We start from the raw sequence: 22,867 nt of genomic DNA on the forward strand, positions 1-22,867 counted from the left end.
TGTTCTAGCCCCAGCTGACCTGGAATTCATTGTGTAGTCTCTGGGTGACCTTGAACTCACAGTGATCCTCCTACCTCTGCCTCCTGAGTGCTGAAACTAAAGGCGTGCACCTCCATACCCAGCTTTTAAAAATTCTTATTTTTTTTTCTTTTTCTTTCTTTCTTTTCTTTTTTCTTTTTGAGGTAGGATCTTGCTCTAGCCCAAGTGGACATGGATTTCACTAGGCATAGGTTGGCCTTGAATTTACAAATGATAATTCTACCTCAGCCTCTTGAGTGTGGGATTAAAGGCTTCTGCTGGGGTGGCACAAGGTGCCAAGACAAATCTCAGTTTATCAGAAATTTGTGGATCAATATCAACGAATACTTCTCTCCATCCTTGTGGTGTTTTCTTCTGGAACATCCTGTAGATCGGTACCAGGAGATTGTAATCCCAGACTTAGTAACACCTTTCATGTATTCCAAGTACTCAGCATCTTTTTTTTTTTAATTTTTTTTATTTATTTATTTGAGAGCGACAGACACAGAGAGAAAGACAGATAGAGGAAGAGAGAGAATGGGCGCACCAGGGCTTCCAGCCTCTGCAAAGGAACTCCAGACGCGTGCGCCCCCTTGTGCGTCTGGCTAACGTGGGACCTGGGGAACCGAGCCTCAAACCGGGGTCCTTAGGCTTCACAGGCAAGCGCTTAACCGCTACGCCATCTCTCCAGCCCCTCAGCATCTTTTTCCAAAGGAATCTTCTCCTTAGTCAGAGTCAGTACTTGGATCTCACTTAATTTTTGGCTCACCTCTACTAGACGAATTGAAATGTCAAAAATTTTCAGCACAGATCCAAGCTGACTGAACACCCTCAAAATATCTCCAGTGAGAGTTCCCTGGCCTGGGCCCAGTTTCACCAGCTGAAAAGCTGCACTTTTTCTAGAGGCTATCCATTCACTTATAAACCATATCCCTAAGTAGCTCCCCAAAGATCTGACTGATTTCAGGTGAGGTAATGAAATTTTTTCTCCTAGCATGTCACGGTGCACATAATATCCTGGCGCGCGCCGCCTGGCTCAGCAGCCTCGCGGACGACCGCACCACAACGTCCACGCAGAATGTCCAGTGCAGCCGCGCGATCGGCCCTCGCGGGGAGGGAGGTGCGGGACTGCCGCCACTTCCGGGAGACTGCTCCGGGCCAGTCCAAGATCTTTTAACTGAACCATAATACCAAAAAGTACCACCCCCAAACCCATAATGGCATAGAATAAACATTCACACTGCGAGAGTTTGAGAGGTTGAGATATCAGATTGTCTGGAGGAGGTGTGGCTCCTGCTTCTTTTTATTATTTTGTTTATTTTTATTAATTTAATTTAATTTAATTTATTTGCAAGCAAAGAGATAGAGAATGAGTGTGCCAGGGCCTCCAGATGCATGCACCACTTTGTGCATCTGGCTTTATGTGGGTGCTGGGAACTGAAACCTGGGTCCTTAGGCTTTGTAGGCAAGCACCTTAACTGCAAAGACATCTTGTTATCTTGCTGCTTTTTTTAAATTCATTTTTATTTATTTATTTGAGAGTGACAGAGAGAGAAAGAGGCAGATAGAGAGAGAAAGAGAGAGAATGGGCACACCAGGGCCTCCAGCCACTGTAAATGAAATCCAGATGTGTGCGCCCCCTTGTGCATCTGGCTAACATGGGCCCTGGGGAAGTGAGCCTTAAACCAGGGACCTTAGGCTTTACAGGCTAACCGCTTAACCGCTAAGCCATTTCTCCAGCCCCTTTTTGTTGTTTTTTTTAAAGAGAGAGTGGGCATGCCAGGGCCTCAGCCACTGCAATTGAACTCCAAATGCTTGTGCCACCTACTGCTCATGTGTGACTTTGCACTTGTGTTACCTTTGTGTGTCTGACTTATGTGGGGTCTGGAGAGAGATTGAACATGGGTCTTTAGGTTTTTCAGGAAAGTGCCTCAACTGCTAAGCTATCTCTTCAGCTTGCATCCTGCTTTTTTTTCCCCCTTTTGTTTGGTTTTTTGAAGTAGGGTCTCACACTAGCCCAGGCTGACCTGGAATTCATTGTGTAGTCTCAGAGTGGCCTTGAACTCACAGCGATCCTCCTACCCCTGCCTCCTGGGTGCTGGGATTAAAGGCATGCGCCACCACACCCAGCTCAGACAAATTTCTTAACCTCATTGCCTGTTTCTTCATCTGTAAAATGGAGCCAATTATAATAGTACAGTCATCTGTCTATATCTACAAGGAACTGGCTCTAGTATTGCCCTCTCACCCCCCACCATAAATGATCAAAGCCTAAAGATGCTCACATCCTGAGAGAAAATGGAATGGTGTAGTATTTGCTTACAACTTAAAACCTTCTATATGCTTTAGATCACCTCTTTCATCCATGATACTGACTACAATAGAAATATTATGTAAATGGTTATATTACATAGAGAATAATGGAAAAAATCTGGACATATTTCAAATATTTTCATTTTTTTTGGTTTGGCTTTTTTTTTTAATTTTTTTTTGATTTTTTTATTTATTTATTTGAGAGCAACAGACAGAGAAGGAGGCAGAGAGAGAGAGAGAGAGAGAGAGACAGACAATGGGCACGCCAGGGCTACCAGCCACTGCAAATGAACTCCAGACGCGTGCGCCCCCTTGTGCATCTGGTGCATCTGGCTAACATGGGACCTGGGGAACCGAGCCTCGAACCGGGGTCCTTAGGCTTCACAGGCAAGCGCTTAACCGCTAAGCCATCTCTCCAGCCCGGCTTTTTTTTTTTTTTTTTTTTTTTGAGGTAGGGTCTCACTCTAGTCCAGGCTGACCTGGAATTCACTATGGAGTCTCAGGGTGGCCTCGAACTCATGGCAATCCTCCTACCTCTGCCTCCCGAGTGATGGGATTAAAGGCATGCGCCATCCTGCCCGGCTGCTCAAATATTTTCTATTCTCATTACAGAACCCATGGATACAGGGACACATGTACTTAATTTCCTCAGAATTATTTTTAGGGCTACAAAAGTTAAAATTCATAAAGTATTTTGAACAGGGCCTAAGGCATAGAACACTATTATTTGTGGTAATAGATGGCTTTGGGAGTCAGACTGAAGGAAGTTAAATTTAAATCAGCAGACACAACTACACAGGAATATGATGTGACATGAAGTGACTGCTGGAAAAAGTTAAGCTGACAGTAGCATGGCTGTGTAGCTTGGATTGGAAAGAATCTACAGGCAGCATTCTGTTCATTCTTTTTGTTTGTTATACTGGGATTAAGCCCAGGCCTTCCTGCTTGTTAGGCAAGTGCTCTACCACTGAGCTCACACCTTCAGCCCTAGGTCATGGGTTTTCTGTTTATCAGATTTTATAGTCCCTGGTGACAAGACTTACCAGAAGGAAGTTCTAATATCCTAAAGGTTCTCAAGCCTTTGGGGTCCTTCCTGCTGACAGTGATGTTATATCAGATGAGCAGAGCCTCAGAGTATTCTGAGTTGCATTTCCAGTGCTTCCTGGTCAGTCATGTACACAGGTTTCTGGCTTGCCCACCTCAACAGGCTTATGCTTTTCACTTTGGCTGCCCTAAACTTGGCTCCCTATGTTTGAACACAAAAAAGGCCTATATTCATGTGGTCTCAACAATCTTCTTTGTGTTCTGATTACCTATTAATTGTGTTTAAACTTCTATGTGGCTTTCATGTTCTGTAGAATGTTTAGATTTGCATACTGCCTAACTAGATTGCTCCCCAGTGTACTCTGAGTCAAAAACCTAGGGGAGAAAGTTCCTCTTGCTTTTTTACTAGAGGGAGAATAGCTCTTATTTTCTGATCTGCTTAGAGTTTCCTTTGGAGTAAAAAATAAAAAGAATTGATTTCTAATTCTTTCTGTTTGCTTTTCATTCTCAGTTGCCAGAGAAAATAGAAGTAAGTTGGAATAAAAGGATATGGCAAACTGCTGGTGTCTGCATCACTGTTGAGAGAATTGAACCGAAAAGGAAGTGCTATGCCAAAATTGAAATTTCTCCGAGAGTCTGTGATTCTGCAGGTAATTACAAGAGTATGAAGTTTTTCCTGAGTACACTAGCCTTCTAATGTACCTGTGAAATTACTCTTAGCTGGCAGACTGTGTCACAACTTGAATTGTCATTTCCAGGTGGCCAGGTTTACTTAGAAGGTATTACTATTGGATATCTCACCATTCTAGGAATCCAACATGTCAGATTCTCCCACTAGGTCTTTCTGCATGTTACCCTTTCCAGAGCCAGCATCTCCATTCCCAGTAGCTGAGGGTCGAAAATCCCCTGATGAGTCATCAAACCTTCTTTCTCTATCTTTGTCTTCAACCAAGTATGGACCGTTATCCACTCCTTTGCCTGGCTGTCTGTGCTCAGTCGTAAGACTTAAGTCTTACCTCTGCCTCCAAAGTGCTGGGATTAAAGGCATGTACCACCACGCCCGGCCGTATTGTCTTTTTGCTAAGAAACCTATCTCAATGCTGAGAGCCTGGCTTCACTTGACTCATCTTGCTTCTTACAATTCCACTGCTAGCATAAGCTTCAACTAAATTCTCCTCACACTGGCCCTCAAAATTCTCCCCATGCTTTCCTAGCACCATTCCTTACTTGGCTCACATTTTTCACTTTCTCCCACCCATATTGGGTATTAAACCCAGGGCTCTGCACAGGCTACAGAAGTGTTTATCATTGAATTATGCCACTAGCCCTCATTAACTCTTAAGAAATCAATACTTTTTCTTTTTTTAATTGACGGCATCCATAATTATAGACAATAAACCATGATAATTCCCTCCCCCCTTCACCTTCACCTTTGCAACTCCACTCTCCATCATATCCCCTCCCCCTCTCAATTAGTCTCTTTTATTTTGATGTCATCATATTTTCCTCCTATTGTACTGGTCTTGTGTAGGTAGTGCCAAGCACAGGTCATGGATATCCAGGCCATTTTGTGTCTGGATGAGTGCACTGTAAGGAGTCCTAGCCTCCCTTTGGCTCTTACATTCTTTCCGCCACCTCTTCTGCAATGGACCCTGAGCCTTGAAAGGTGTGATAGAGATGTTTCAGTGCTGAGCACTCCTCTGTTACTTCTTCTCAGGACTGTGGTGCTTTTGAATCATCCCAGAGGTCACCGCTATCTGAAAAGAGAAGTTTCTATAACCAAAAATGAGAGTAGCATTAATATATGGGTATCAACATTAGGAAAAGTGCTTACCAGGCAGTTTGGTGAACATAATATATTCATTTAGCCAGACACCAGCATGTGTTACACCCCTAGGGCTCATGACTTCCCCTATCATAGGTTTTCAGTATTAGGCATGTATTCCCTCCCATGGGGGTGAGCCTGCAGTCCAATAAGAGAGCAATTGGTTTCCCCCATAACAGACATGCCACTACTGCACCCATTGGTTCATTTCGCCTGGCTGGCCAAACTTAAGGCTTGCAGTGTCCACTGTTATTTATCTTCACTGATGATATCTCTCTCTCCTATAGAGCTGCATGCAATAGATTTTTTTCCAGCTTTCTGTCCACTGGTCTCCAGGGAGCAGGTTTTCAGCTTAGCTCCAGCAGGATTTCTTCGTGACCTTGCAGCCCAAGCCTGTGGAGTCTTCAGCAATAGGGTCTTACCAACTATTCCTGGTGGGAAACCAAGAGGATTGGCAATGGCTTGTAATATTTTGGGGGCATCAGGGACCTCCCTAGCCAACAACTCACAGGAAGGTATCCCATCCCTGACACTGAAAATTTTCTAACAATCTATGGCTTCTGGGTGTGCCATTGTCTAAAAGAGTAGGTTACCAAACTGCTTATTCATAGTCTCTTAGGATACTCCCTGGTGCTCACTGGTTAGGATTTGGCACTCTCTCATAGCCTCTTAGATTTTTATTTAACCTCCCCCTACCCTTCCTTTACTCAGTCTCTTCCCCTGGCCTTTTTATCTATAGTAATTTGTTTATCTACTTACATATATATACAATATCATCCTCTTATGTTCTCCTCTCTCTTCCCTGCTTTCTAGCTTACTGGCCTCTGCTGTTGAGTTTTATTCTAACTCACAAGTCCAAACATTTGTAGCTAGTATCCACATGAGAGAGAGAACATATGGTGCTTAGCTTTCTGGGCTTGGGTTACCTCACTAAGTATAATCCTTTCCAGGTTCATCCATTTCCCTGCAGATTTCATAATTTTGTTTTTCTTTACCACTGAATAGAACTCCATTGTGTAAATGTACCATTCATCAGTTGAGGGACATCCAGGCTGGTTCCATTTCCTAGCTATTGTGAATAGAGCAGCAATAAACATGGATATGCAGGTATCTCTAAGGTAGTGTGATGAGTCCTTAGGATATATGCCTAGGAGTGGTAGAGCTGGGTTATATGGTAAATCCATTTTTAGCTGTCTCAGGGGCCTCCACACTGATTTCCACAATGGCTACATTCAGTTTACAGTTTACATTCCCACTAATGGTGTAGAAAGGTTCTTCCTCTTTTCCCACATCATAGCCAGCATTTATTGTCATTTAAAAATATTTTTAAATTTTTATTTATTTATTCATTTGATAGAGAAAGAGGGAGAGGGAAAGAGAGAGGGAGAAAGGGCACACTAGGGCATCCATCCACTGTAAACGAACTCCAGATGCATGTTCCACCTTGTGCATCTGGCTTATGTGGGTCCTGAGGAATCAAACCTGAGTCCTTTGGCTTTGCAGAGAAGTACCTTAACTGCTAAGCCATCTCTCCAGGCTTGTCATGTATTTTCTTGATGATAACCATTCTGACAGGAATGAGATAGAATTTCATTGTAATTTTTTTGTTTTTGTTTTTAGAGGGAGGGTCTTGCTCTAGCCCAGGCTGATGTGGAATTCACTGTGTAGTCTCAGCATGGCCCCAAACTCATGGTGATCCTCCTACCTCTGCCTCCCAAATGTGCCACCATGCCCAGCTTCAAGGTAGTTTTGTTTGCATTTCTCTGATGGCTAAGGATGCAGAACATTTTTTTAGATGTTTGTAGGCCATCTGTATTTCTTCCTTTAAGAACTCTCTATTTAGTTCCATAGCCCATTGTTTTTTTTTCTTTTATTTATTTATTTATTTGAGAGCGACAGACACAAAGAGAAAGACAGATAGAGGGAGAGAGAGAGAATGGGCGCGCCAGGGCTTCCAGCCTCTGCAAACAAACTCCAGACGCGTGCACCCCCTTGTGCATCTGGCTAATGTGGGACCTGGGGAACCGAGCCTCGAACCGGGGTCCTTAGGCTTCACAGGCAAGTGCTTAACCGCTAAGCCATCTCTCCAGCCCAGCCCATTGTTTTAATTGGGTTTTTTGAGTTCTTTGTATGTCCTAGATATTAATCCTCTGTCAGATGCATAGGTGGCAAAGATTTTCTCCCATTCTGTAGTTTGTTTCTTTGCTCTATTCATGGTGTCCTTTGCTGTACAAAAGCTTTGCAATTTCATGAGGTCCCAGTGGTTGATTAGTGGTTTTACTTCCTGAACAACTGGGGTTATATTAAGAAAGTCGGTACCAAAAAACAAATTGTAAAGGCCGGACATGGTGGTGCACACCTTTAATCCCAGCACTTGGAAGCCAGAGGTAGGAAGATTGCTGTGAGTTCGAGGCCACCCTGAGACTCCATAGTGAATTCTAGGTCAGTGTAGGCTAGAGTAAGACCCTACCTCGAACCTCCCCCCCAAAAAAAAACAAAGCCATTGCCAATGCCAGTATGTTGCAGGGTTTTCTGTATTTTTTCCTCTAGCAGTAACAGAGTTTTGGGTCTGATATTAAGGTGTTTTATCCATTTGGACTTAATTCTTGTGTGTGGAGTGAGATAAGGATCAATTTTTATCTTTATACAACATATATATGCAGTTTTCCCAAAACCATTTGTTAAAGAAGCTATCTTTTCTCCAATGAATATTTTTGTCAAAGATCAGGTGGCTGTAGCTGCTTGGACTTAATATCTGGGTCCTCTGTTCTGTTCTGTTGATCTATGTGTTTGTTTTTGTGCTAGTACCATACTGTTTTTGTTACCATGGCTCTGTAATATAGGTTAAAATCAGGTATGGTGATACCACCAGCCTTCTTTTTATTGCTCAAAATTGTTTTTGGTATTCAAGGTTTTTTGTGCTTCCAAATGAATTTTAGGATTGTTTTTTCCATTTCTGCGAAGAATGCCAATGGAATATTGATGGGGGTTGTACTAAAAGTGTAGATTGCTTATAGTAAGATTGACATTTTCACAATATTGATTCTTCCAATTCAAGAACAAGGGATGTCTTTCCATTTCTTAGTGTCTTCTGCAATTTCTGTCTTGAGTGTTTTAAAGTTTTCATTGTAGAGATCCTTCACTTCCTTAGTTAGGTTTATTCCAAGATACTTCATTTATTTTTCATTTATTTATTTTGGTTTGTTTTGTTTTTCTTTTTTTTAATATTTTTTGTTCATTTATTTATTTATTTATTTGAGAGTGTCAGACACAGAGAGAAAGATAGATAGAGGGAGAGAGAGAGAATGGGCGCGCCAGGGCTTCCAGCCACTGCAAACGAACTCCAGACGCGTGCGCCCTCTTGCGCATCTGGCTAACGTGGGACCTGGGGAATTCAGCCTTGAACCTGGGTCCTTAGGCCTCACAGGCAAGCGCTTAACTGCTAAGCCATCTCTCCAGCCCTGTTTTGTTTTTCAAGGTAGGGTCTCACTTTAGCATAGGCTGACCTCGAATTCACTGTGTAGTCTCAGGGTGGCCTGGAACTCACGGTGATCCTCCTACCTCTGCCTTCCGAGTGCTGGGATTAAAGGCATGTGCCACCTGCCTGGCTTCCAACATACTTTATTTTTTTTGAGGCAATTGTGAATGGGAGTGATTCCCTGATTTCATGTTTTGTTGTTAGTATATAGGAAAGCTACTGATTTCTGTGTGTTCATTTTGTATCCTACTATGTTGCTAAAAGTGTTTATCAGCTCTAACAGTTTTCTGGTAGAGTCTTTAGGGTTGTTTATGTATAGAATCATATCATCTGCAAATAATGATAATTTGATCTTTTTCTTTCCAATTTGTGTCCCTTCTATGTATATCTTTTGCCTTATTGCTATAGTTAAGACTTCCAGTACTTTATTAAATAAAAGTAGGGCCAGGTGTGCTGGCACACACCTTTAATCTCAGCACTCGGGAGACAGAGGTAGGAGGATCACCATGAGTTCCAGGATACACTGAGACTACATAGTGAATTCCAGGTCAGCCTGAGCTAGAGTGAGGCCCTACCTCAGAAAAACTAAAATAATAATAATAATAAAAAAATAAATAAATAAAAGTAGGGACAGTGGAACCCTTGTCTTGTTCCTGATTTTATTGGAAAAGCTTCAAGTTTTGGCTGTAGGTTTGTCATAAATAGCCTTTACTATGTTGAGATATGTTCCTTCTATTCCCAGTTTCTGTAGGTGTTTTACCATGAAGGGATGTTGGATTTTGTTAAATGCCTTTTCTGCATCTGTTGAGATAATCATATGATTTTTGTCCTTCAGTCCATTTATATTGTGTATTACATTTATTATTTTGTATTTGTTTATTTATTTAATTAATTTATTTGAGAGCAATAGACAGAGAGAAAGGCAGATAGAGAATAGGCGCACCAGGGCCTCTAGCCACTGCAAACGAACTCCAGATGCATGTGCCCCCTGTACATCTGGATAGCATGGGTCCTGGGGAATCGAGCCTTGAACCGGGGTCCTTAGGCTCCCCAGGCAAGTGCTTAACCGCTAAGCCATCTCTCCAGCCCTTATTTTGTATTTGTTAAACCATCCCTACATCTCTGGGATAAGACTTACTTGGTTGGGGTGAATGATCTTCTTGATATATTCTTGTATTGTATTCTTCTGTGAAGATCTGGTGAAATTCAGCAGTAGATCCATCTGGGCCTAGACTTTTTATAAAATTTTTATTTATTTATTTGAGAGAGGAAGAGAGAATGGGAGCATCAAGGCTTTAGCTGTTGTAAATGAACTCCAGATGCATGTGCCAATTTATGCATCTGTCTTACGTGGGTCCTGAGGAATCGAACCTGGGTCCTTTGGCTTTGCAGGCAAGCACCTTAATCACTAAGCCAGCTTTCCAACTTTGCACCTAGATTTTTTTTTTTTTTTGTTAGGAGATTATTTTTTCTTTTTGGCTTTTTGAGGTAAGGTCTCACTCTAGCTGAGGCTGACCTAGAATTCATTATGTCGTCTCAGGCTGGCTTAGAACTCATGGTGAGCCTCCTACCTCTGCCTCCCAAGTGATGGGATTAAAGGTGTATACCACCATACCTGGCAGGGGATTTTTAAACTTTTTTTTTTTATTGACAACTTCCATGATTGTAAACAATATCCCATGGTAATTCCCTCCCCCCCAACTTTCCTCTTTGAAACTCCATTCTCCTTCATTTCCCCTTCCCCTCTCAATTACCCTCTCTCTTTTATTTATTTATTTATTTATTATTAATATTTTCTATGATTATAAAAAAATATCCCATGGTAATACCCTCCCCCCACTTTCCCCTTTGAAATTCCATTCTCCATCATATTACCTCCCCATCTCAATCACTGTACTTACATATATACAATAACAACCTATTAAGTACCCTCTTCCCTTCCTTTCTCTTCCCTTTATATCTCCTTTTTAACTTACTGGCCTCTGCTACTAAGTATTTTCCTTCTCACGCAGAAGCCCAATCATCTGTACCTAGGATCCACATATGAGAGAACATGTGATGTTTGGTTTTCTGGGCCTGGGTTACCTCACTTAGTATAATCCTTTCCAGGTCCATCCATTTTTCTGCAAACTTCATAACTTCATTTTTCTTTACTGCTGAGTAGAACTCCATTGTATAAATGTGCCACATCTAGCTGGGCGTGGTGGCGCACGCCTTTAATCCCAGCACTTGGGAGGCAGAGGTAGGAGGATTGCCATGAGTTCAAGGCCACCCTGAGATGACAGAGTTAATTCCAGGTCAGCCTGGACCAGAGTGAGACCCTACATCGAAAAACCAAAAAAAAAAAAAAAAAAAGTGCCACATCTTCATTATCCACTCATCAGTTGAGGGACATTTAGGCTGGTTCCATTTCCCAGCTATTATAAATTGAGCAGCAATAAAACATGGTTGAGCACGTACTTCTAAGGAAATGAGATGAGTCCTTCGGATATATGCCTAGGAGTGCTATAGCTGGGTCATACGGTAGATCAATCTTTAGCTGTTTTAAGGACCTCCACACTGATTTCCACAATGGCTGGACCAGATTGCATTCCCACCAGCAGTGTAGAAGGGTTCCTGTTTTTCCACATCCCCGCCAACATTTATGATCATTTGTTTTCATGATGGTGGCCAATCTGACAGGAGTGAGATGGAATCTCAATGTAGTTTTCATGGGCATTTCCCTGATGACTAGTGACGTAGAACATGTTTTTAGATGCTTATATGCCCTTCGTATTTCTTCCTTTCAGAACTCTCTACTTAGCTCCGTAGCCCATTTTTTTTTTAATTTTTAAAGTTTTTATTAGCATTTTCCATGATTAAAAAAAAAAATCCCATGATAATTCCCTCCCTCCCCACCCCCCACACTTTCCCCTTTGAAATTCCATTCTCCATCATATTACCTCCCCATCACAATCATTGTACTTACATATATACAATATCAACCTTTAAGTACCCTCCTCCCTTCCTTTCTCTTCCCTTTATGTCTCCTTTTTAACTTACTGGCCTCTGCTACTAAGTATTTTCATTCTCACGCAGAAGCCCAGTCATCTGTAGCTAGTAGCCACATATGAGAGAGAACATGTGGTACTTGGCTTTCTGGGCTTGGGTTACCTCAGTATGATCCTTTCCAGGTCCATCCATTTTTCTGCAAATTTCATAACTTCATTTTTCTTTACCGCTGAGTAGAACTCCATTGTATAAATGTGCCACATCTTCATTATCCACTCATTAGTTGAGGGACATTTAGGCTGGTTCCATTTCCCAGCTATTATAAATTGAGCAGCAATAAACATGGTTGAGCACGTATTTCTAAGGAAATGAGATGAATCCTTTGGATATATGCCTAGGAGTGCTCTAGCTGGGTCATATGGTAGATCAATCTTTAGCTGTTTTAGGAACCTCCACACTGTTTTCCACAATGGCTGGACCAGATTGCATTCCCACCAGCAGTGCAGAAGGGTTCCTTTTTTCCACATCCCCGCCAACATTTATGATCATTTGTTTTCATGATGGTGGCCAATTTGACAGGAGAGAGATGGTATCTCAATGTAGTTTTAATCTGCATTTCCCTGATGACTAGTGACGTGGAACATTTTTTTAGATGCTTATATGCCATTTGTATTTCTTCCTTTGAGAATGCTCTATTTAGCTCCATAGCCCATTTTTTGATTGGCTTGTTTGATTCCTTATTATTTAACTTTTTGAGTTCTTTGTATATCCTAGATATTAATCCTCTATCAGATATATAGCTGGCGAAGATTTTTTCCCATTCTGTAGGTTGCCTCTTTGCTTTTTTCACTGTGTCTTTTGCAGAGCAAAACCTTTGTAATTTCATGAGGTCCCAGTGATTAATCTGTGGTTTTATTGCCTGAGCAATTGGGGTTGTATTTAGAAAGTCTTTGCCAAGACCAATTTGTTGAAGGGTTTCCCCTACTTTTTCCTCTAGCAGTTTCAGAGTTTCAGGTCTGATGTTAAGGTCTTTAATCCATTTGGACTTAATTCTTGTACATGGCGAGAGAGAAGAATCTATTTTCATCCTTCTACAGATATATATCCAGTTTTCCCAACACCATTTGCTGAAGAGGCTATCTTTTCTCCAATGAGTATTTCGGGCATTTTTATCGAATATCAGGTGGCTATAGCTACTTGGGCTTACATCTGGGTCCTCGATTCTGTTCCACTGATCTACATGTCTGTTTTTGTGCCAGTACCACACTGTTTTTGTTACTATGGCTCTGTAGTATAGGTTTAAATCAAGTATGGTGATACCATCAGCCTCATTTTTGTTCCTCAGTATTATTTTAGATATTCAAGGTTTTTTTGTGATTCCAAATGAATTTTTGGATTGTTTTTTCTATTTTCATGAAGAATGCCTTTGGAATTTTGATAGGGATTGCATTAAATGTGTAGATTGCTTTTGGTAAGATTGCCATTTTCACAATATTGATTCTCTCAATCCAGGAACAATGGATGTTCCTCCACTTTCTAGTGTCTTCTGCAATTTCTCGCTTGAGTGTTTTAAAGTTCTCATTGTAGAGATTCTTTACTTCCTTGGTTAGGTTTATTCCAAGGTACTTAATTTTTTTTGGATGCAATTGTGAATGGGAGTGATTCTCTGATTTCATCCTCTGTGTGTTTGTTGTTAGCATATATGAAGGCTACTGATTTCTGTGTATTTGTTTTGTATCCTGCTACATGGCTATAGGTTTTTATCAGCTCTAACAGTTTGCTAGTAGAGTCTTTAGGGTCCTTTATGTATAGAATCATGTCATCTGCAAATAATGATAATATGCTCTCTTCCTTTCCCATTTGTATCCCTTTTATGTGTGTCTCTTGCCTTATTGCTATGGCTAAGACTTCCAAAACTATATTAAATAAAAGTGGGGACAGTGGACACCCTTGTCTTGTTCCTGATTTTAGTGGAAAAGCTTCCAGTTTTTCCCCATTTAGTAATGTTGGCTGTAGGCTTGTCATAAATAGCTTTTATTATATTGAGATATGTTCTTTCTATTCCCAGTCTCTGTAGGACTTTTATCATGAAGGGATGTTGGATTTTGTCAAATGCTTTCCCTGTGTCTAATGAGATGATCATGTGATTTTTGTCCTTCAACCCATTTATATAATGTATTACATTTATAGATTTGCATATATTGAACCATCCCTGAATCTCTGGGATAAAGCCTACTTGGTCAGAGTGAATGATCTTTCTGATATATTCTTGTATTCTGTTTGCCAATATTTTGTTGAGAATTTTTACATCTATGTTCATGAGGGAGATTGGTTTGTAATTTTCTTTTTATTGTTCTATGTTTGCCTGGTTTTGGTATCAGGGCGATGCTGGCCTCATAGAAGGAGTTTTGTGGAATTCCTTCTTTTTCCATTTCCTGGAAAATCTTAAGAAGCAATGGTGTTAGCTCTTCCTTGAAGGTCTGGTAAAATTCAGCAGTGACTCCATCTGGGCCTGGGCTTTTTTTAGTTGGGAGATTATTGATAACTGTTAGGAACTCTATATTTGTTATAGGTCTATTTAAGTGATTAATCTCATTTTGATTTAACCTAGGTAGGTCATATAAATCAAGGAAATCATCCATTTCTTTCAGATTTCCATACTTTGTGGAGTATATGCTTTTATAGTATGTCCCTGTGATTTTTTCAATTTCTCTGGAATATGTTGTGATGTTACCTTTTTCATCTCTGATTTTATTAATTTGTGTCTCTTCTCTCTTTCTTTTGGTCAGATTTGCTAAGGGTTTATCAATCTTGTTTATCCTTTCAAAGAACCAACTCTTTGTTTCATTAATTCTTTGGATTTTTTTTTTGTTTCTATTTAATTAATTTCTGCCCTAATCTTTATTATTTCTTCCCATCTCTTGATTTTGGTTTGCCTTGTTTTTCTTTTTCCAAGGCTTTAAGGTAAAGCATTAGATCATTTACTTGAAACCTTTCTAAGTTCTTAATATAGGCAGTTAAGACTATAAATTTAACTCTTATAACTGCCTTCATTGTATCCCAGAGATTTTGGTATGTTGTGTTCTCATTATTATTTGACTCTATAAATTTTTTGATTTCCTTCTTGATTTCTTCATTGACCCATTCATCATTTAGTAGTGTATTGTTTACTTTCCATGATTTTGTGTATGCTCTATAGCCTTTCTTGCTACTGATTTGTAGTTTAATTCCATTGTGGTCAGATAGAATGCAAGGAATTATTTCAATTTTCCTGAATTTGTTAAGATTTGCTTTGTGTCCTAATATATGGTCTATTTTAGAGAATGTTCCATGTGCTGCTGAAAAGAATGTATATTCTGCAGCCTTTGGATGAAATGTCCTGTATATATCTGTTAGGTCCATTCCTTCTATGACCTCATTTAGTCCAGATGCCTCTCTGTTTATTCTTTCCCTGGATGACCTGTCAATTGATGAGAGTGGGGTGTTAAAGTCACCCACCACCACTATGTTTGGTGTTATCTGTGACCTTAGTTCTGATAGTGTTTGTTTGATGTATTTGGGAGCCCCCATGTTAGGTGCATATATGTTTAGGATTGTAATGTCCTCCTGTTGGAATGTGCCCCTAATCAATATAAAGTGACCTTCCTTATCTTTCATGACCAATGTTGGACTGAAGTCTACCTTATCAGATATTAGGATAGCAACCCCTGCTTGTTTTCTAGGCCCATTTGCTTGAAACACCGTTTTCCAACCTTTCACCCTAAGATAATGTCTATCCTTTGTAGTAAGGTGAGTTTCTTGGAGGCAACAAATTGTAGGATCCTGCTTTTTAACCCAGTCTGCAAACCTATGTCTTTTGGTTGGGGCATTGAGGCCGTTGATATTAAGAGATATTATTGAAAGGTGTGTATTTATGTTTGCCATTTTTTTTGTGTGTGTGTGGTTCCGGTTCTAACTTTGCTTTCTTGTGTTAACTAGTATTTGAGTATTGCTTGTTTTTTTTCCAGGTTCCTTATATATGTGCTTTTCCTTTCCTTCAGCATGGAGGATCCTATCCGGTATTTTCTGTAGAGCTGGTTGTGTCTTCAAATTACTCCTTTAACCTGCTTTTGTCATGGAATGTCCTTATTTCTCCGTCTATTTGAATGGATAGCTTTTCAGGATAAAGTAACCTTGGTTGACAGTTGTTATCTTTCAGAACTTGGAATACATCACTCCAAACCCTTCTGGCTTTTAAAGTTTTAAAGTTTGTGTTGAATAATCTGCTGTAATCCTGATGGGTTTACCTTTGTAGGTAACTTGATTTTTCTCTCTAACTGCTTTCAATATTTTTTCCTTGGTTTGTGTGTTTGGTAGTTTGATTATAATATGACGAGGAGAGGTTCTTTCTAGGTTTTGTCTGTCTGTGATTCTAAAAGCTTCCTGTATCTGCATTGGCACCTCTTTCCCAATTTGGGGGAAGTTTTCTTCTATGATTTTTCGAGGCTCAATTCCCCAGGACCTATGTTAGCCAGATGCACAAGGGGGTGCGTGTGTCTGGAGTTCCCTTGCAGTGGCTAGAGACCCTGGTGTGCCCATTCTCTCTTTGCCTCTTTCTCCCTCTGTTGCTCTCAAATAAATGGAAATAAACAAATTAATAAAAATAAAAAATAATAATACTGAAAGTGGTTATGTTTTAAAAGGTAGCACTTCATGACCAAAGTTTAACTTGGTGTGTTAGTCAGGGTTCTCTATTGGAACAGAACCAACAGAATGAATTATATTAACAGGGAATTTATTGGATTAGCAGTTGTATGCTGGGAGAATCAAGGAACCTAGTAACTGCTCAGTCCACATGGCTAGATGCCTCAGCAGTCCCAATCCAGCACTGAAGGTCTGTAGGCTTCCTACGGAGCCACTGGTCTTCAGTCTGCACTGATCTTCAGTCCACTCTGGAAGGTAGCAAGCAGCTCAGGCAGCCAAGTGGAAGGAAGGGGCTCCTTTCACCCAGATCTTTCTTATATAAAGTTCCCCTCTGAGAGAGGCCACCCACTCTGGGGGAAGGACTTCCTCCTTTAGTTAATCCTTCTTGGAAGCAACCTTGGAGACCCACCCAAAAGGGATGTCTGTGGATTACTAAACAGGTCAAGTTGACAACCATCACAAGTCTACCCCCTGTCAACTTGACACAAAACCATATCTCCTTACACCACTTTTAATTTCCAAATGAAAACAATAACATGCTCATAATTCTGCCTAACATGGCATAACTATCCATGTACAACCAGAAATACACAATCCCCCCTCCAACACAAAGCAAGGTTCCTTGAGGAATGCTTAGTCTCTAATATAATAGGTCAAATATAAATTCAACAATGGTTAGCTAGTGATGTAATCTTAATATTGGTATAGATATGTAAAAACATTCCTTATCAAGGTAGGACAGAAGCACTCATGGCAATTACAGTCTTATTTGTGTAACTAGTCACATGGTAGCTGGTATTTGTAACTATCATCTTCTACTACTCGTTCTGTATTTCCTTCACCTTCAGCAAGCACCTCAGCAGGTCTTGGTTCTTTACCTGGAGGGGTGACTCAAACCTTCATTCCTGAAGGATCTGGGCCATGTATCACGCTGCCTTGATTGGGTTGTTACAGTTGTCCATTGACTTTAATAACAGGGTATGGTAACACTAAGAGATACCCTAAAGGATCTCTTGCAGTCCAGACATACTCTTCCTTACCTCCATTGTGGAGGAGCAGTCTGATTTCCCCCTGGTAGTCTGGATCAATCACCCCTTCTAACACTGTTACTCAGCCTGTTGACTAGAGGGCATCAGGAGCCCAAAGTGGCCAGGGGGAAGTCTTAGCTTCCAGTTCAGTGGAATGTTCTTTGTGTTTCCTGGCAAAAGCCCTCCCCTCTCTGGGACCAAGACCTCTAGGCCAGCAGAGCATAAGGTTGTGGGAATAGGAAGCAAAAATTTGGCTAATGGGTCACTGGGGTGATGGTAAGTGGGTCCATTCCCATTTCCACCCCTTGATTCCTGAACCCATGAATCTGGGCTATAAGAGAAAACGTGCCCTATGTAGGATGCTGATTCAGAGCATATACAGCCTGCTGGAGGACACTCCCCCAGCCCTTCAAACTATTGCTACCTAGTTGGCACTGTAGCTTTTTCTTTAAAAGGCCATTCCACCGTTCTGTCAAGCCAGTTGCTTCAGGGTGGTGGGGCACATGGTAAAATCAGTGAATTCCATGATCATGAGCCCACTGCCGTACATCTTTGGCTGTGAAGTGAGTTCCTTGGTCAGAAGCAATGCTGTGTGCAATACAATGATGGTGGATAAGGTACTCCGTAAGCCCATGGGTGGTAGTTTTGGTAGAGTACTACATGTAGGAAAGGCAGATGCATACCCAGACTAAGTATTCCAATAAGGACAAAGCGCTGCCCTTTCCATGATGGAAGTGGCCCAATGTAGTCAACCTGCCACCAAGTTGCTGGCTGGTCACCCCAAGAAATGCTACTGTTGTTATAATTCAAAGTGGCCTTTTGTTCCTTTGCTCTGGCACTTTTCTGCTTATACAGATCAAGCAAGAACTCAGTAGGTGGGCTGGAGAGATGGCTTAGCGGTTAAGGCATTTTCCTGCAAAGCCAAAGGACCAGGTTCAATTCCCCAGGACCCACGTTAGCCAGATGCACAAAGGGGCGCACATGTCTGGAGTTTGTCTGCAGTGTCTATAGGCACTGGTGTGCCCATTTTCTCTCCCTCTTTTCCTGTCAAATAAATAAAATTTTTAATCTAAAATGAACCCCACAACTCAGTAGACTTCTTATCTATTTGACTTCTGAGAACACCATGATAAATCATTCAGTACCAATGATCCATGTGAGTCATACCTTTATGTGCATTGTTTGACCTATACTTTCCATTACGGTAAACACACTCACCTTACCTTTGGCAATTCAGTGCTGCCACTTGGCCCTTGTTACCCCGAGATCCTGTTAGACCCATTGCATTTAAGTCACCTAATGCAGCAACTGCAGCTCCCAGTGTGACGTCTTCTTTACATAATATGGCAACTACTGGCAAACTTAAGCATGGTGGTGATCCCTTCACAAATCTGTTAAAATCTTAGTGATGGGCACATCTTCTGGATGCTCCCACTGTGGGGGCAAAGATGAGTTTACATGGCAAGTCTACTCTAGTATTCCAAGTTCTCTGAGCTCTTTAATCCCTTCATTAACATTAAACCAAGGGATATCAGGCAGCTGGAGCTCATTCACAGTAAGCCATCTTTGGATCCATACTTTTAAATTTTTTTTATTTCTTATTTTTTTATATTTTAATTTTTATTAACATTTTCCATGATTATAAAAAAATATCCCATGGTAATTCCCCCCACCCATGGATCCATACTTTAGCCAACTAATCAAATAAACTCTTGGCACCTCTTCCAACTGCATGAGAGCTGCAGTGTTAAATCTAAAATCTCTGCTCAGTGAGCCATTTTACTTTTTTTTTTTTTTTTTTTTTTGGTTCTTCAAGGTAGGGTCTCACTTTTTCTATAGAGTCTCAGGGTGGCCTTGAATTCACAGCAATCCTCCTACCTCTGCCTCCTGAGTGCTGGGATTAAAGGTGTGTGCCACCACACAGTGGGCCCATTTTAATAAATTCATCCTGATCTTATATTCCTTCCTCCATCATCCCATGCCCTTAAAATCTGTTCCCACACATATTCCCCCTGCTTCTGCCTGTACAAGTTAGAAAACTGAAGTTCTTTAGGGGTGTACCTCACCTCCTGTTGAGTCACACTTTCTACTTCACCTTTAGGGGCCTCCCTAGCCTTACGCCTGGTTATAGGCCTAGCGGCAAAGATGGGTAGGCACTGAGGAGCATCAGCACCTCCTGCTGATTCCTCAGACAAGGGTAGAGAGAGCAATACTTCAGGGTGTGGGGGTGAGGATGCAACTGCCCCTAAAGGAAGGGAGGTCACATTCTTATGCAAAACAATTCAGAATCTGAGAGTTCAATGTCCCCAGAGTCTTCAGGATCTTCTCACATATCCCCACCCCAAGTCCTAGGATCCCACTTTTTTTGTTTTTTTTCTGAGGAAGGGTCTCACTCTAGCTCAGGCTGACCTGAAATTCATTATGTAATCTCAGGGTGGCCTCAAACTCACAGCAATCCTCCTACCTCTTCCTCCCTAGTGCTGGGGTTAAAGGTGTGCATCACCATGCCCAAGTGGGATCTCACTTTTTTCTAATCAGTGCTCTCTCTTTAACTTCTGATAGTCTGTGAGGCTGGGATTTGAGCATTCATTGTAAGTTAGCCAATCTTACAATGAGAGCTTGGGTTTGGTTTTCGGCAATCTGGGCCCTGTTCTGGCTATAGAGGAGACTCTCCTCCATGTCACCCTTAGAAGCCTTCAGGTCATGTATGTGGGTCTTAAACTTGGAATTTTCCTGTCTGAGCTTTTCCCTTAATAGTTTATCCAGAGATGCTAGAAGCAACCAACCAGCATCATCACTCATCTTACTTTTTCACAAATATTCAAAAGTTTAAGATACAGAGTCAATAAATTCCTCACTATTTTTTTTTCTTCTTTCCTCACTCTTCATAAGATATGATTCAGGATCACCAAATACATCTATCTCAGAGTTCTTTAAAAAGTTCACACCATGGATTATTAGCACCTTCCTTATTACCAGTAAAAGCCCTCGCCTTATTACCAGTAGGGCCTTTAGTAGCACTGAAGTTAGAGAGCCAACCCCAGATAGCACCAAGCCCACTAGAGAAATCCATCCTTATAATTCTGTTTCCCTAGAACCACTCCTGGTACCACAATCTGTAGTAGTCAGGGTTCTCTAGAGGAACAGAACTGCTAGAATTAATTATATTAAAAGGGAATTTCTTGGATTAGCTCACAGCACTCCAGTAGCATTTGCAGGCCTGAGAAATCAAGGAACCCAGTAATTGTTCAGTCCACATGACCAGATGCCTCAGCAGTTCCAATCTGGCACTGAGGGCCTGTAGGCTTCCTGAGGAGCCGCTGGTTTTCAGTCCATGCTGGTCTTCAATCCATGCTGGAAAGCAGCAAGCAGCTTCAGTAGCCAAGTAGAAGGAAAGGGTTCTTTTCACCCAGAGCTTCCTTATATAAAGTCCTCCTCTGAGAGGGGCCACCTACTTTGAGAGAAGGGCTCACTCTGGGGGAAGGACTTCCTCCTTCCGTTAATCCTTCCTGGAAGCATCCTCACAGACCCACCCAAAAGGGATGTCTGTGGATCACTAAACAGATAAAGTTGACAACAATTTAAACATCACACTTGGTATACCTATGAAAAGCCAACCTGTTTCATGTAGGCCACTTGCTCATGACACTAGTGAAGCTTCTAAGCTATATATGTTATCCAGAAATATCAATCTTTTATTTACTTTATGCTTCTCTTGTTTTTTAAATTATTAAAAAAATATTTTATTTCTAGCCTGGCATGGTGGCACATGCCTTTAATTCCAGCACTTGGGAGGCAGAGGTAGGAGGACTGCCGTGAGTTCGAGGCCACCCTGAGACTACATAGTGAATTCCAGGCCAGCCTGGGCTAGAGTGAGGCCCTACCTCAAACAACAACAAAAAAAAATTATTTCTTTAAGAGAGAGAGGCAGAGAGAATGGGCATACCAGGGCCTCTAGCCATTGAAAATGAATACCAGATGCATGTGCCACCTTGCATACCTGGCTTTTACATGGCCTGGGTACTTTGGCTTTACTGGCAAGTGCCTTAACCATTAAATCATCTCTCCAGCCCCTTCTCTTGTTTTTGTGGCTCCCATATAGTGCTTTAGCGGACTCTGTCTTTCTGGGAAATATCCAGGATGTGGATTAGACTTGACATTGTATTTGTTTCCTCTGGCAGCCACAACATTACCACAAACATAGTGGCTTACAACAGCATAGATTTATTATCTTACAGTTCTGGAAATTAGAAGTCTTAAGATGAATCACCTGGGGCTGTGATTTAGGTGGCAACAGGGCAGCATTCCTTTCTGGAGATTTCATTTATTGTCTTTTCAAGTTCCTAGAGGTCTCCCACAGACCTTGGTTCATGACTTCTTAGTACAGCTTGAAAGTTAGCCACATCTTCTGTGTCTGTCTTCTGCTGTCAATTTTAAAAACTATTGTGATGACATTGGGTCCACTTACATAACACAGGAGAGTTTTTCTTAATATTTTTATCATTTATCTATTTGAAAAAGACAGAGAGAAAGAAGCAGATAGACAAACTGGGCATGCCCAGGCCTTCAACCACTGCAAACGAACTCTAGATGCATGTGCCACCTTGTGCATCTGGCTTACATGGGTACTGGGGAATTGAACCAGCATCCTTAGGCTTCACAGACAAGTTCCTTAACCACTAAGCAATTTCTCCAGCCCTACCCCCCCTTTTTTACTTTTTTTATTTTTTTAAGGTACGAACTCACTCTAGGCCAGGCTGACCTGGAATTCACTATGTAGTCTCAGGGTGGCCTCGAACTCACAGCAATCCTCCTACCTCTGCCTCCCAAATGCTGGGATTAAGGGCATGCACCACCATGCCCAGCTCCACCCCCTTTTCTTGAGGAAAGTTTTCACTGTAGCCTAGTTGACTTGGAACTTACAAACTCTAGCCCAGGCTGGCCTCAAACCCATGGCAATCCTCCCACGCCAGTCTTTCAAATGCTGGGATTAAAGGTGTGAGCCAACATACCCAACTTAAACAAAAAAAAAATTTTGAGACTAGGTCTCCTATAGCCCAGGCAAGTTTTGAATACTGATCCTCCTGCCTTCCAAATGCTGGGGATTATAGGCATGCACCACCACACTGCACCAAACTTATGTTAGAAGTCATCTGCTTCATAGCAACTTCGATTCTCAATTTTCTTTTCTTTCTCTCTTTTTAAAATTTTTCAAGATAGGATCTCCACTCTAGCCCAAACTGACCTGACACTCACTCTTTAGTCCGAGGCTGACCTTGAACTCACAGAGATTATTCTATCTCTGCCTCAGGAGTTCTGGGATTAAAGTTGTGCGCCACCACGCCTGCCTAGCATTTAACTTTTTGTTGTTGACACCTTCTATAATTATAGACAATAAATCATGATAATTCCCTCCCCTCCCCCACTTTTGTGGTTTTTTTTTTTTTTTAGACCTGCCACAAATCATGCCTATCATTAGCAGTCTAA

The sequence above is a fragment of the Jaculus jaculus genome, chromosome X, assembly GCF_020740685.1.
Source record: "Jaculus jaculus isolate mJacJac1 chromosome X, mJacJac1.mat.Y.cur, whole genome shotgun sequence".
NCBI classification, from domain to species: Eukaryota; Metazoa; Chordata; class Mammalia; order Rodentia; family Dipodidae; genus Jaculus; species Jaculus jaculus.